Source organism: Myotis nattereri, assembly GCF_964212035.1.
Source record: "Myotis nattereri genome assembly, chromosome: 12".
Taxonomy (NCBI): Eukaryota; Metazoa; Chordata; class Mammalia; order Chiroptera; family Vespertilionidae; genus Myotis; species Myotis nattereri.
In genome coordinates, this window is record NC_138087.1 from 40,440,091 (window position 1) to 40,455,627 (window position 15,537).

At 45.8% G+C, this 15,537-nt stretch overlaps 1 protein-coding gene across 1 annotated transcript in view; it reads right to left on the reverse strand.

Annotated features, from left to right (window-relative positions):
* The window catches only part of TRPM3 (transient receptor potential cation channel subfamily M member 3), a 441,698-nt gene that overhangs the window by 13,613 nt on the left and 412,548 nt on the right, over positions 1–15,537 (reverse strand). The window lies entirely within an intron of this gene.

Consider the following 15,537-nt stretch of genomic DNA (forward strand, 5'->3'; position numbering starts at 1 on the left):
CCAACAAGTTACTTTCTGAATTGCTGTGGAGGCCAGAAGCCCACAGCTGTAGGAGCAGCATGGAGGGGCTATTGATTGGGAATTAACACCAGGGCAGCTGTTAATTGCTGCAAGAAACAACCCGGGGCTCTGAGTTAATGATTTGCTGTCTCAATGAGGAAGGAACCAAACCGAGCAGTGTCGGGGAAGTATTTAGGGGGCTTGTCTCTCGGTGGTCCTGACAAATGGCATTTCATGGGGAGGGCGTGAGCAGTGATGGGCCAGGATCCTGGAGCCCTGAGCCCTGAGCCCTGAGCTCCCTGCTTTCTTCCAGTAGCATTTACATTCCAAAAACGTGCTTTTCAGGGCACAGGGAACAAAACCTAACTGCACTGAAAAAAAAAAAAAAAGGGCAAATAGGAAAAAAAATAGATCTGGAGGTGGGGGTGAGGAGGAGGGTGATGTGTGGGACTGGGGGAGCGTGAGTAATGTGCTAATGAGGCCTGCTTGGAGTTTCCGGGTAACTTCAGGGGAAAAGGAATCCTTGACAGAACTCCTTAGTGCCGCCCAGACAGCAGGATTCAGGGAGTGAGATGATGGCCTCAGGTGACCAGAGATGGGTGAGTCAGCCTCCCGCTCCAGCTGTCCCTCTCCCATCTTTGGCTTTAGAACAGGGTCCTTTTGCAGCTATCTGTAAAACGGTGGTGGGACATGAAGAGGTCTCAGCAGATGCCACAGGCAGCTTTTGAAGATCTGCCAAGAAGGTTAGTAAAGTTGACCCAGAATCTTCGTAACAAGAGTACCTGGCAAGGGGAGTCCGATCTCTTATCAAGAATGACTGTTTCTAAGCTGCGCACTTTTCTGTAGTCTCCTCTCCTGACTGCACAGGGATCACAGGGAAGCTTCAAAAAAATGCCAGTGCCTCTCTGAGGATGGCCCGGGTGTGCGTATTTCTTTAAAAACTTTCCAAGTAATTCTCAGGTGCTGCTAAGGTAAATTCACTGAGCTAAAATTAGGCTAGAAAAGTTATGTGATTTCTGACATGCCCTCCAGGCCAAAATGCATCTTCTCCAGCTATGATGGATCCCATAATATCAGGACACCAAGACCCTGTGTTTATAAACAGAGGGAGATGGCCCAAGTGCTTCCTTTGGATCTGCCTGCAAGATGATTGGGTCTTAAAATCGGATGTTTTCAAAGAGCCAGCATCTTTTTTTATCATTGGTAGTTGTGGCATTAACCACCCAAGACAGCTGTCCCTTGGAAGGAAAACCTGGTGATGGAGGCCCCCCATGGCTCTAGGATGAAGGCCAGACTCTGAGGGTGGCCGGCCCAGTGCCATCTCTGGCCACTTCCCACTCCTCCTTCTCAGCCCAAATTGGATCAAGTTCCTGGTAGTTCCTAGAAATGTCATGCTGTCTTTTATGGCCTGCTTTGCTTCTTCTTTTTTTTTAAAAAAATATTTTTATTGATTTTGGAGAGGAAGGGAGAGAGAGCTAGAAACATCAATGATGAGAGAGAATCATCAATCGGCTGCCTCCTGCTCGCCCCATGCTGGGGATCAAGCCTACAACCCAGGCATGTGCCCTGACTGGGAATCGAACCATGACCTTCTGGTTCATAGGTCAATGCTCAACCACTGAGCCACAGCAGCTGGGCTGAGCTTTGCTTCTTTTGCTTCTAAAAGGCCCCTCAGGCACATTGCTCCCACTCCAGTCTTCGCTTGGGTAAATGCTATTCAATTTCCAGTGCTCACTTAGCTCTCTAAAGCCACTATAGCTCACTTTCTGCCCCTGGGCCTGGGATAGGTATTGACAATGATTTTCTGCTTGACCCTGCTCTACTCAGGCTCTCCTGAGCTCTTTACCAAGGAGGCCTTTTGGACTTTTGTGTTTGTCTCTGCATTGTTCAATTTTAGCAAAAATCCTGCTAAGTCTGTTTAGCTTGAATCCTCAATATCTGATCACAGTTGATATCTAATCAGGTTTCCCTTCTCCACCATCCCTCAGATATGTCCGATCACCCTGGCCTACCATCAGCAAGAATCCTGTTAGGTCAGGGTCGCCAGCATCCTCCTTTTCCCTGATGTTTCATCTTAAAAATTTTCCACCCACTGACCTCCCCCATGCTCCTGCTATGAATGCCCAGGTTTCCTTGCTGTGTTCAGAGTTGAGTCCCATCTCTCTCCCCTATTACAAAGCGCCATGGCAGTGGTCCCACCCTCCTGAATAAATTCTTCCTTACCATTTCTAACAAGTGTCACAATTACTTTTTTCTTTAACACATAACCTTTCTTTAGTAATTCCATCTTCCTTATGATCCCAGGGACACTCTGCTTACCCCACTGTGTCACTTACTCATTCGTGTCTCACACGAGATTCCCAGTGGGAAAATCGCTCTTCATGGTTGCCCATTACCTGCTCAGTGCACACACACAGGACATCCACACGTTATCCACACATGATCACTGTTTGTTGAATGACAAGAGGAGATTACTGACAATGACAGACATTTCCCACAGCTCCACATGCCTGCTCATGATGGACGGACCCAGCTCTGAGCGGTTATTGGCTCCCTCTGCTTGGGAAGAAGGCTTCTCACGCTCAACCCGTCTGCAGGGTCTCTGTTACCCACTTGGCCACAGGCCAATCACTTGCTTTGCTTTTCTCTCCTCAGGGTCCCTTGCCCCACTCACCCACCCCCTCCTCCCAGCTGACCTCCCAACGGGCTCCTTCCTGTGCTGCCCTTTTCTCTGGCCTCCTGCTCAGGTCTCTGTGGGGAAATGATAAAGAGCAGCAGAAAGAGCTGCTTGGGGTAAGTTACAAAGTGCACAGTTTAACAGATGTGATCCCCAATCTCCATTTCTCGATGACATTCTGAGATTTCTCTTTACATTCTGTGAGAACTTAAACTTGGGAGGGGCAGAGCGCAGCCATCTTGCTCTTTTGACCCCATGTTTAGAGAAGTGTGCAGATACTTCCTTCACATGGGGAGCAGGAGGTGCTTGCTTGCTGGTTTCATGGCCCACGCTCATTCCCATGGGCATTCAGGTAAGCTCACCGACATATCTCTAGATCTCTGCTTGGAGATTCCTCAAAGGCTCCCTATAAAAACTGGACCAGCCTAATACCTTTACACAAGATTTGCTTTGATGAAGAAACTCCCTGCCAATACTTTGGGAATTTATTTCAGCTTCTCCCATACATTTTATTCATCCTGCCTTTATAGAGGTGTATTACTTTAGTGGCTAGAAATATGCATTATAATCAGGCAGACCTGGGTTAAAACCCCGAGTCCACCATTTTCCAATGATATGATATTAGCCTACTCCACGAACTTCAGCTTCCTTATCTGTAAAATGGGGGTAGTAATAATATGGAACATGGGGGGAGATTGTCAAGATCATTAAATGAGATCATGCATGCAAAGCACTTAGCTCAGTATCTCACACGTAACACTGGGTTAACAGTAGCTGGGGCCATCCTTAGTGTTGTTACTTTTGTAATGAATAGACTTGAAGTTCCTCAAGGTTGGAGACTATGCCTTATTCCCCTTTGTTTTGCAACCACTATGCATAACATTTATTCTACAAGCACTTAGTGAGTGGTTATAATGTGGTGGGTATGGAGGACATTGGGGATCAAAGAGACAATCCCTGTTGTTTAAGTGCCTCATGGTTAGTAGGGGGGCACAGACAGGGAACAGAGCAGGGCATTATGGTGTGATGTGAGCTCTGGGGGCTCTGAAGAAGCACTCAGAATGGCTGCACCCCTCCAGCCTGGGTCACATGAGCAGTCGGGTAGGCAGAACCAGTCCCGAGCACCATCATCTAGATTCTGCAGCAACAAGTGCAGTATAAATGAACTAGATGATCCTTGTGACAACGATAATGATAATAAAAACGAATCATTAAGAAACAGCCCTCATTTGGTAATATCAGCAAAGAGGCAGCGAACATTATATGCAGCAGTTAGTGCAAAGCGCTATTCTATAATGGCTCCTAATGATGTCTTTGTTCTGGGTATTTACCTGCGTAAGATGCCTACCACTGATGAGCTCAGCTGGGTGAGTTAAAGCCCTGACAAGAAGCAGATTTCATGACAGGGGGTACGTTGTCTGGATTGTCCTGAGGCACCAACCAGTATCTGGGGTTCATGTTCCCAGGGAAATGCTCCATGCACATGCATCCAAGATGACACATGGGTGGAAGTTTAGGGGCATGTGGGCTGGTGGCTGCCACTGTGGCTCCTCTATCCCCGCCTTGCAGCATGACACCTGAGTGGTTATTCTCCCAATCCTCTTGCAAGAAGTAAATGAATAAGCACTATCACCTTCATACCAAGTGGCATGCTGTCACCCCACCCCTCCCCACCCCCCTTCCTTGGTAATGAGGCAGAGTGCCTCTAGTGGATGTTTGCTGCTTCCACCTGCCCAACATACATTTCTCCTCTGGTAAGAGCATCCTGGTTTCCTTCTATGCAATCACCCCTGCCCCACTGCCTCAGTCCATGCAGTTTGGGTGAAATGAATGCAATTCCATATCTAGGAGATTAATCAGTGTACTTTATCCCCTGGTGCAGTGATTGGTTCAGAGACAGACATGTGACCCTCTCCTGAGCAGTCAGAGCTGATGGGCATCAGCCTTGGGAGTTTTGCTGGAACTAGTTAGTATGAGGCAGGAGCTCTCTTTTCACAATGTGATGTAAAGCTCCCAAGTGGAGAGGACCTGCCTGCGAGTGACTGTATCACAGAAAAGAGAAACTGACTCCTGATCCAGCCAGGCCTAAAGCTAACCCCCTTCCGTTATACGAACCATAAGATTCCTTTCTTCCTTAAGTCAATACTACTTGGGTTTCTGAGTCCTGGCTAATACAATCACTCTCACCTCTGCCTGCTGTCCACAGGCCAGTAGTAAAAGACGTATTTTGGGCACCCCACTCCTGACCGGCTGCATGTGGAGGAGCAAGAAAAGACTGGAAGGGGCACTGGGAATGGGGCATCTGACCCGATACCAAGGTTGAATCACAGTGTCAGGGCTTTGGAAGCTGGAGCCACTGTTGCTCTCCTTCTTCCCCGAAGTATAACGGAGCCTCAGGGGTCTACACTGGCCTCTGACTCAGCAACTACTAACACAGATGCCACCTATTATCAAGTAGTAGGGTAAATGCAGTTGGGAAACTTCGGCCAAGCACCTGGACACAACCAGCTTCTCCCCAAAGGAAGAAAACCTGTTTCTAGAAGCAGATAAATTAGGTCACAGGAGTGGAGGCGTGCAGGTGCAGGGGCAGAGTGGGAAGGCCACATCTGTGCAGTTGTGGCCAAATCAGAAGGATCAAACGTTTGGAGACTCAGACTCTCCGTGGTTTACCTGTGTGGGTCACACTGCCACACGGCAGGGCAGGAAGTGGGAGGTGCCATTTCTGCTGACTAGGCATTAATAGGTAGAAATGAAATGGATGCTTAGGCTCCAAAATAATGATAGCTTGTGCAGTCAAAATTTGATCCTAGTGTGTGAACGATAGTAAGAAAGCTCTCCCTTTGCTTTGCATGCTCTGGAGAGCAACCTTCCAACAATTGGACCTTCTATTTTTTCATAAAAACTTTTGATCACAACTAAAACAAAGGTCAACAGCTTCCCTCCCTAGAATATAATCAAAACAGCAGCTAGAATACTTCCTGGCACATAGTAGGTGCTCAGTAAATATTTGCCAAATGAACACATACGGTACATTTGACCTGCTTTGTCAGGCATTTCTGCAAGTGTTACCTGATCAATTTCACTGGGTCAGTGTCTTTTTTTCCTTTTTAAGATCTTAAGTGTCACCATGACCTGTCAGCATGAGATGGTTCCTGTAAGAGCAAATATTTATTTGTTTGTTTTTGCAATTGCCAAGTTTTACGACTAAAGACACATGCCTTGTGTTTGGCAAAGGCAATAGCAGATCTCCCGTCTGAACGCTGCTGTGTGAATCTCCAGGCGCACCAGCTATAACACCCATCCTGTCCTTGTGCAGTCCTGTTAGTCAATCATGACACACTTTCCTGCTGAGCTGAGTTTGGTCCTGGAATCCTTTTCCAGACAAAACTACCAAAAGCACAACAACTGAAGTTGACACAAGGGAGTGAACCTTTCCCTCAGTTCCTTAAAAAATGTGAATATGAGGTCTGGGGTAAAAGATCATTTCTGTGCCTGTTTTCAGGATCCTCCTCATGCCCACATAGCCTGGCCAGTACCCAACCTAGACCACTTCATAGTTGCCCAGGAACCAGAAAGTGGGGTCAAATCAGACATCCTGCTTTCCTCAGACCTTGAGCAGATTGTGGGACCTCTCCGTCATGCATCCTGGGCCCTTGGACACTCCCACTGTTCATTTAAAAGACAGCTTTTAAAGTGGGTATTTCTCCAGGAAATTCTCATCCTGCTTATTTATTTGGGATCAGCACATGTGAAAGACAGTAGATATTAGGGAATAAACATCCGGGAAAAGCATAGCATGTGCCAGCTTCAGTGCTGGGCACTTTACATTGGCCATTGCATTTAAGTTTCCCAGTAACACTGTAAGAAATATATTATCTTTGCTTCACAGCTGAGAAAACACACACTAAGGGGTGAAATGGTTTACCCAAGACCACACAGCTAATAAGGGATAATGTGAGAACCATCTCCTTGTTCATTAAAAAAAATACTGAATTCTTGCTATGTGCTAGTGAGATTGGCACTGGAGATGTAATTATGATGATACAGAAATGAATCCTATCCTTTCTCTGACCCTAAAGCTTGTATATACTGTGCTCTATCTCATGTGGCCTTCCCAATGTAATAATACATGATAACAGTGACCACCTAACGCATGTTTAAATGTAAGGCCCTGTGCTATGACCTTTACTTACATCACCTTATTTTAATCTTTATAATCATTATACCCATTTTACAGATGAGGAACTGAGGCTCAGAAAGCTTTAGCATCTCTGTCAGTATCTCAAAGACAGCAAGAAGAGAGACAAGAGGTGCACTCAGGCCTGTCCCACTATGAAGTCTCTTTCCTCTGTGCTTCTGAAGAAAGAGCCCATATGGGGTTGAGAGGAATCTCTCAGTTATAAACAAACTAGAGGCCCAGTGCACAAATTTGTGCACGGGTTGGGGACTGATCAGGGCTGTCTTGCCCAGTCCAGGGGGAGGGACCATGGGAGGTTGTCTTCAGAAGCACACTGACCACTGGGGTCAGCTCCTGTGTTGAATGTCTGCCCCCTGGTGGTCAGTGCACATCATAGCAACCGGTTGACTGGTTGTTTGGTTGACTGGTTGTAACAGTTGCTTAGATTTTTATATATATAGATAGACAGGTTAATAGACATCTGAATTTTTCTTGTTTCCATCAACACAAATAATGGCCTGGACAGTTCAGATGAGGTAATAGATGTATGGAACACTGTACTTCAGAGTGTGGAGAAAGAAATTCAATTCATATAATAGGTATCAGGTATAGGCACCCATGTCCCAAAGATGAAGACATTTGCCCTTTTGATATCATTCTATAATATGAGGGGAGAAGAAACACTTATTTATTTAATGCACACACCACATTGTTCCCCCAAAGCATGTGGAATTAAAAAAACACCAATGTTTGATATATTCAGCATCATTTAAAATATTTAATAAAGAAGGATATTTCTCAAAGATTGCCCCTCCCTCTCTTGTCTGAAGAAATGTCTCAAAAGCTTATTCCAATTCACAGGCTACGGAATAAAGAGCTTAGTTTAGTGTATGACTACATTTATCTTATTTTTTTTTTTAAATAAAGGATTTTCAGCTAAAAATCCATCTTGTGAAGATAAGGGGACAAAGAGGATTTTTCTACCTCCTTTTGAAAATCCATACAGTTTACCATGGAGGATTTAGGGTGCCATTAGCACAGCTTCTATAACTGAGTCCCAGGGTGAATTAAATTTAGGTAACTCTGCTTTTTTGGCCTTTTTCCTGATACAGTGGTTTTCTTCGTGAGACAACTAGAGATGTCTCCCTTTGTATGGCTACATCTTTCTGGAAGGGTCTTGATCTGAGAGTCTTAGTGGTAGATCCAGGCAGAAGTTTTCTTTCTATTTATTGCAATAGGCCAGCACCAGCATCCTCTGGTAATGAGGGGCAGGAAGGACGGACGAAGGTAATTGAAAAGGTAAGCGCCAATTTTGTAGAGTCCGAAGCACCACCCCAGTTCAGCCTTTTACTTCTTTTTTGTGGTTCATTTCTTTTCCCGGCTCCAAATCCAACTGCTGGTTAAGATGCAAACCAGTAGTGCCGCGGCACAAAGGCACGCGTCAGAAAGGAGTAAGAGGAGGCCTCAGTTCCTTCATCTGTGAATATAAGGACTTGGACTGTTGATATTCCCTACAATGTGGTGCACACACGACTCGGGGGGTCCGAGATGATTTTAGGACACAGGAACAGGACATTAAATAACATTGAACGGGATAGTGAAAAAGCGATGAATTTTTAAGCCTCTTTCAATCTTCCTGACTCCATCAGAGAGACTGTGTCACTTCGGGGATAACATTTCTTTCTTCTTCTTCTTCTTTTTTTTTTTTTTAAATATTTTTTATTGATTTCAGAGAGAAAGGGAAAGGGGGAAAGAGTTAGAAACACCAATGGTGAGAGAGAATCAATGACTGGCTGCCTCCTGCAGGCCCCACACTGGGGATTGAGCCCGCAACCCAGGCACATCCCCTGACTTGGAATCGAACTGTGACCTCCTGGTTCATAGGTCAATGCTCAACCACTGAGCAATACCAGCTGGGCAGGGTCACATTTCTTTAACATTCCTTCACATTTGCTAAATTCCCTTTGTGGTTAAGACTGGGCAGGCTGAAGGCTCAAGCACCTGGACAGAATTTCATAACAACGTGGTGTTTTCATTCTGCTTTTTCTATGGTTATCTTCTATTTGCATTAAGTCATACTGATTTTTCAACTTATGACCATCATATCAATTTTAAAAAATAAATTTATTTAGATTTGAAGAATGAGTCAATTTAACTAAAAATATTAAAGAGTTTCAAAACAATGAGTGGGTCAACTCAGTCATCACAGGGCAAAAAGAGAATTATGTCAGGGCTTCTGATCTATCTGCTATATGCACACATGTTCAGCTTTGAGCTATTTAGAAAACACAATTAATTTGAATAACCCTCATTTTTTGATCTGGTGAATTAGAAAGCAGGATGTCACAAGCCTAGTACATTGTGTGTGAGTTCTGGGGAGAAAATTCACTTCCCTCTGTTATCTTGGTCTTGTATGATTGCTATTCAATATATCTAGCTTTACCTAGAGACAAAATGGTCATTTTTTTGCTGTCACTTGAGAGGGCTTCAAAATTCCAACCTTAGTAGTTTATTATTTGCTATCAGGAATTAGTATCAGAAGTTTGACAGGGAAGAATGTACATCTGTACTAGCCTGTTGTACATGGTATGAGTTTGTTGCCATGATGTAGCAGATCGATTGCAGTAATAGCTCCAATGCCTCTTCCTTCACTGTAACCAAGCTCCTTTGTCATGTGATTTGATAGTTATTCTCACTAAATAGGTGGAATCTATGCCCTTGCCCCTGATTCTGAGTGTGGCCGTGTGAGTTTCTTTGGCCAATGGGAGATTGGCAAATGTGACCAATGCAGCCCTAGCCTGTTTGGCTCAGTGGATAAAGCGCCAGCCTGTGGACTGAAGGGTCCCAGATTAGATTTCGGTCAAGGTCACATGCCCAGGTTGCGGGCTTAGTCCCCAGTGGGGGGCGTGCAGGAGGCAGCCAATCAATGATTCTCTCTCATCATTGAGGTTTCTATCTCTCTCTCCCTCTCCCTTCCCCTCTGAAATAAATAAAAATAAAAATGTGACCAATGCAGAACCGTGAGAAACCCTTGAGTGTTTCTGTTTCCACTCTTCTATTCAGCTAGCCTGCTGGAGGATGAAATGCACGTGCCTCTGCTCCCAGTCGCTTCTGTTGTCTGAGCTGACTGTTCTGGGTCAGCTGACAGCCAGCTGATTCCCTGGCAGGTCATTGAGGGTGATTGAGCCCAGCCAAGTCCGGAAGAACCATCTAGTCAACCCACATGCTCCTGAGCTCAACAAATATTTTCAGCTTTAAACCACTGCCATCTGGGGTAGTTTGTCCGATAACATTCTCAGTAGGTAATGTAAAAAAATACCTGATATACATGCTCTACTTCCCTTGTCCTGTTCACAGCCAGGCAGCCTTTGGTCTTTCAGGCTGACAAAACCCTTTCCTAATTTCTTCACCAATTCCCAAATTCAGGCCAGGTCCCATCATCACCCAAGGAGGAGCAAGTTCACTGACTGACCAATGACTATTCAGACTCTGTCTTTAGAAATTGAACTGAGGTGTGAGCCTTTAGGTGAGGGCAGGTGGTTAACTGAAAGATCGTATAGAATCAGACCATATGAGTCATATAAAAGTAAAGCAAGCCATCTGAGAGGGGAGGGGGAAACAAGGGAAGAAAGAAAGGGGAGAGACAGTGGAAGAGCAAGAGAATGTGAGAGATGATTGACCGACAGACTGGAGAGAAGCAGAGAGAGAAATGGCCAAGAGTGGTCAGGTGTTCACATTCTGGCTCCCCATTTCCAGTCAGCTCTTGCCCTGCTTTGTGTCCTGTCTTTGAATGCCTTTGAGTCTTCTTCTTATTTGCTTACAGTTAATCTTTATTTAATCTAGGTAAGTGGGTTTGGTTTTCTTGTGGTGAACATTTTTCTCTAGTTAATGCCGTAGAGAGAACCAGCTCTCAGGCTGGTAATTTCATCGGAGCCAAAGATCTTGAAAGATTGCTGGGAAACCCCCGGCAGTCATGGAGGGGCCAGTGAGAAGGGGCCCCGGGAAAGGCTGGGAGGGTGGAAATAAAAAGCATTTAACTTACAATTTTATGGAGGGCTCGCCTTATTCATTCTGCTGTTTGTCTAAGCAAAACAGGATTAAACTATTTTCTTCTTCAAACGAAAACAACAAAAAATTTTAGAGAAAAAAATCACATAAATGATTTACTCTCCCAAATTGTTATACTACCGTCCATCTCCATTGTAATTCTTGACTGTGATTTTTCATCAGAACTCATCATGTGGCAACAACACACCCTCCAGAGCTACAAGGCTTAGAACAGGTGTCCCTTCCATCACAGGTGCAGGGAGCTCAATTCCATTCTCATCGCCTTAACCGCGGAAGGTTTCTCCTCGGGGCCCACACCACCTTAGCTGCCATTCCACACATTAAGAAGATGCTTGTTGTTTTGTTTGAAATAGGATTGTGTGATTTTTCAGAAACCCATACATCTGTCCCTTAGAGTATCTGAAGAGGGAAGAGCCAAAGCCTTTTCAAGAAGAAAAAACCAGCAACCATACATTAGGGCTTTCTGTGCTGACGATGGTCAGTCCAGTGAGCCACACTGTAAATTCCTCTGCATGGACATACACAGGGACACTAGGCTGTGTCAGCTCCACAGAAATGATCCAGGGCTCCTGCGGACTCCTATTGGATTACATCCTAGGGGTTATATGACACCCAGGGAAAGAATCAATGTGACCCCGAATATTCAGGAACATAAATATAAGCAAACACATGTTCCTGTGGACATAATTTACAAATTCCCTGGTAAACTACAGACAATGCAGGAAATCCATTTGTATTCACAGCTCACTCTCCTTGCTGATTGTCTGGTGCACTCTCCTCTGCAGGTTCCTGATCCCTTACTGTCCTCTTAATCCCAGGCTCTATTCTCCCAGCTCTCTCTCTCTTTAAGACCAAGCTGCCCACTGAGCTCTGTTTACTATTAAAACTTGAGCTTCCACACTTGAACTGACGATGCTCCTCAAACAATAAAGGATTTAGATCATGATCAGTCCATGTTCAGCTTCAACCAAAATGGCTACGAATGGGCTCAGGTTCCAGTGTCCATCACCTGCTGTCATGTGGTGAATGAGTCAACTGTAGGCCCAATATAAACAACATTACTATTATTATGTTGGGTGACAGTACACCCTTGTACAGGGGATTAACAACTCCCCACCCCAGAAAACACTGACATACATCAGTTAAAATAAAATAAACACTTTCATCTCAAAAGATTTATCTGTTAAAAATAATAAACTCAGGTGCCGAACAAGTGGATCTGATCCATTGTTTTGGGATCTAGCCATAACTGATTCATCTTACGAAATCATTCTTTAAAGTCAGTAGGCACCACACACTAACTTTGGATGGGTACAGTTTATGCCCCAGATGTGACATTTTGCCATCTATATACTATTGGGTCAAATAAAGTGTCTTAACCTAAGTTTCCTCATCTCTAAGCTTGATATAATAATAATAATCCTATCTAATAATAGACAAACATGGTGATTAACCATACCTCCACTATGCTTCCCATTGGCTAATCAGGGTGATATGCAAATTAACTGCCAACCAAGATGGCAGCTGGCAGCCACGCAGCTGAAGCGAACATGAAGCATGGTTTCCCCGGTGATGGAGGAAGCCAAGGTTACCCACCTGCGTGGCCGGGCTCTGAGCTCTGGATGCAACAATGTTGCAATTATAGAAGCTAAACAAACCCCAGATACCTGCTTTCAGCCAGCCGGGCTCAGAGCTGGAGCTGCAACAAAGTTTCAATTACAGAAGGTAACTAAATCCCAGAATAAAAAGAAAAAGAGAAAAAGGAGAGACTGGGAGCTTCAGTTGCAGGTGTGCCCTGCCTGAAAACAGCCCTCAGCCCCTCATCCAGGCTGGCCAGGCACCCCAGTGGGGACCCCCACCCAGAAGGGGGTGCAGGCAGCCTGAAAACAGCCATCAGCCCCTCATCCAGGCTGGCCAGGCACCCCAGTGGGGACCCCCCTCCCCGAAGGGGGTGCGGGCATCCTGAAAACAGCCATCAGCCCCTCATCCAGGCTCGCCAGGCACTCCAGTGGGAACCCCCACCCTGAAGGGGGTGCGGGCAGCTTGAAAACAGCCATCATCCCCTCACCCAGGCTGGCCAGGCATGCAAGCAGGACCCCCACCCTGATCCGGGACACCATTCAGGGCAAACCAGCCGGCCCCCACCTGTGCACCAGGCCTCTATCCTATATAGTAAAAGGGTATTAAGCAAACTGACCCTAACAGCAGAAAGACTGGTCACTATGACACACACTGACCACCAGGGGGCAGACGCTCAATGCAGGAGCTGCCCTCTTGTGGTCAGTGAGCTCCCACATGGAGGAGCTCTGCTCAGCCACAAGTCAGGTTGCCAGCTGCCAGTACAGTGGTGGTGGTGGGAGCCTCTCCTGCCTCCTCAGCAGCGCTAAGGATGTCCGACTGCAGCTTAGGTCTGTTCCCCGCTGGCAAGTGGACATCCCCTGAGGGCTGCCGGGCTGCCCGAGGAATGTCTGATTGCCAGCTTAGGCCCAATCCCCCTGGGGAGCAGGCCTCAGCAGATGGCCATCCCCTGAGGGGTCCCAGACTGTGAGAGGGCACAGGCCGGGCTGAGGGACGCCCCCCCCCCCCCACTGCCAATGCACAGATTTTTGTGCACCGGGCCTCTAGTGATAATAATAATAGCAATGGAAATAGTAATAATAATAATGATGATGGTACATGCCCCGCTTCCCTCACCACCAATTCAACAATGTGCCATACATGTTCTAAGTGTTTGGGATACACCAGTGAAGGAAATGCCAAAGATCCCTGACCTTCCATAGCCTGAGTTGGGAAGGGGGTGGTGGTGGTAGGTGGACAGACACTCAACAACAGCATAATGAAAAGTGAACTAAGTGGTATGTTAGGAGGTGATAAGCGCCGTAGAAAAGAAGGAAAGGTAGCAGGGCAAGAGGATCAGGAGTGTGTGGGTACCTGGGAGCCGCATTGAGAAGGTGAGATGGGAACAGACTCCAGTCTTGAATGAGGGAGTTGGCCCAGAGGTTCTCTGGGGAAAGGATACATAGTCTGCTGTGTTCCGTGAACCTTAAGAAAGTTCCAGCGTCTGAAGTAAAGCCGAGGAGAGTCGCTGGAGAAGAGGAAAGAGCGCTAAGGGGTAGAGGGAGGAGAGCATTATTATGTACTGGGTTCCTTGATTGGCTTTATTAAAGAGACCAAATAATTCCCCTTCATCCATTCTAGTTCCTGCCTGATGGTTTCTCATTCCACCAAGCCCACTCTTCATTACTTCAGTGTTTCTGAATAGATCCCCAGTGGCCTTAAATGAAGTAGGGACCAACCAGCTGTCCCTGGTGGGAGAATGGAAGGCAGTGAGCTCTGGGTCTCGGCAGTTTGCAGTGGCAACTCAGAGACCTCCCTTTGCATCCAGCTGCCATAAGCAAAGAGACGGCTGATGGAAACAGGAGCCCGTGCTCACTCAGGCTTTCTCTCAATCCGACCCACATACATAGCTGTCTTGCCTTTACTGGCCAAGCAGCAGCCCGCCGAGGGAATGCTGCAATCTGATGTAAGCACAATCCACTTTTATAGATAGAAGAAACCCTCCCAGTAGGAGGCTTGAGAGAGGGAACAAGGTTCTTATTGATGACTTCCGAGCACAATCCCAGCTTTTCTCATTACAGCAAAACTCCTTAGTGGTTGCTGCTTAGTGCAAACTGTTTGCGAACCTACTGTGTCAAAGAACAATAAGCTTAGGTACAGACAAAGCCCCTTTGTTGCTTAAGTAACCTTTCTGAGGCAGCATTCCCAAACATAAGCTGTAGCCAGTGGTTAAACTGAAAATGTCTCACCAGTTTTACTCAACAGTTTGCACATCCATCACAAAGTCCATGAAGAGGAAGGATAGATCCACATTCTCATTTCATTCCTTCACGAAGATAGGAAGGTTGTTATTTCTTTTTGCAGTAAAATTGATGGTTTATATAAAATCTGTATTTTTCTCTTAGACCTGAACAAAATCCACACACACACACACACACACACACACACACCCCAAAGATGCTGCCGGTCAACTGAGTTGACCATGTTGGTTAGATTACATTTGAAAATATTTTGTCATTGCACAAATTACAAACTAGTAAAATGTGAAAACTGACCTATATTTATTTTTTAAAAAATATGGCCATTCAATTTTTAATAAGCTTATGCCTTACACAGCCCCACTCTAAACAATGCTGTGTAGTGGCATGTCCTTTGGGCAACTTGGTCTGAATAGACCTGTGGAAAAATTCAAAACCAAACCACAAGCAGTATAAAATTGGCTAGTTTCTGGGTCCAACATAGAGAGGAAGTAAGTCGGGCTTTTACTGACTCTATCCCTTGCCTAATTGTGAAACTAAGGCTGTTCTCTGGGCTCTGGTAGACCAGCTTGTGGGTTGCAAACTTGGGGAGTCTGTAACTGACTGTTCTGTCTTTATTTCTCCACATCTGTACTCCTACTTAATCAAAAAAGGATGGCGAATGTGCAGGCCCTGTGCTGCACGCTCAGTGACACATTACACACACACAGCCAGGAGAGAAGAAAGAGAAGAGCTAAGCCCTAAGCAGTTTGGCTCAGTGGATGGAGCGTCGGCCTTCGGACTCAAGGGTCCCAGGTTTG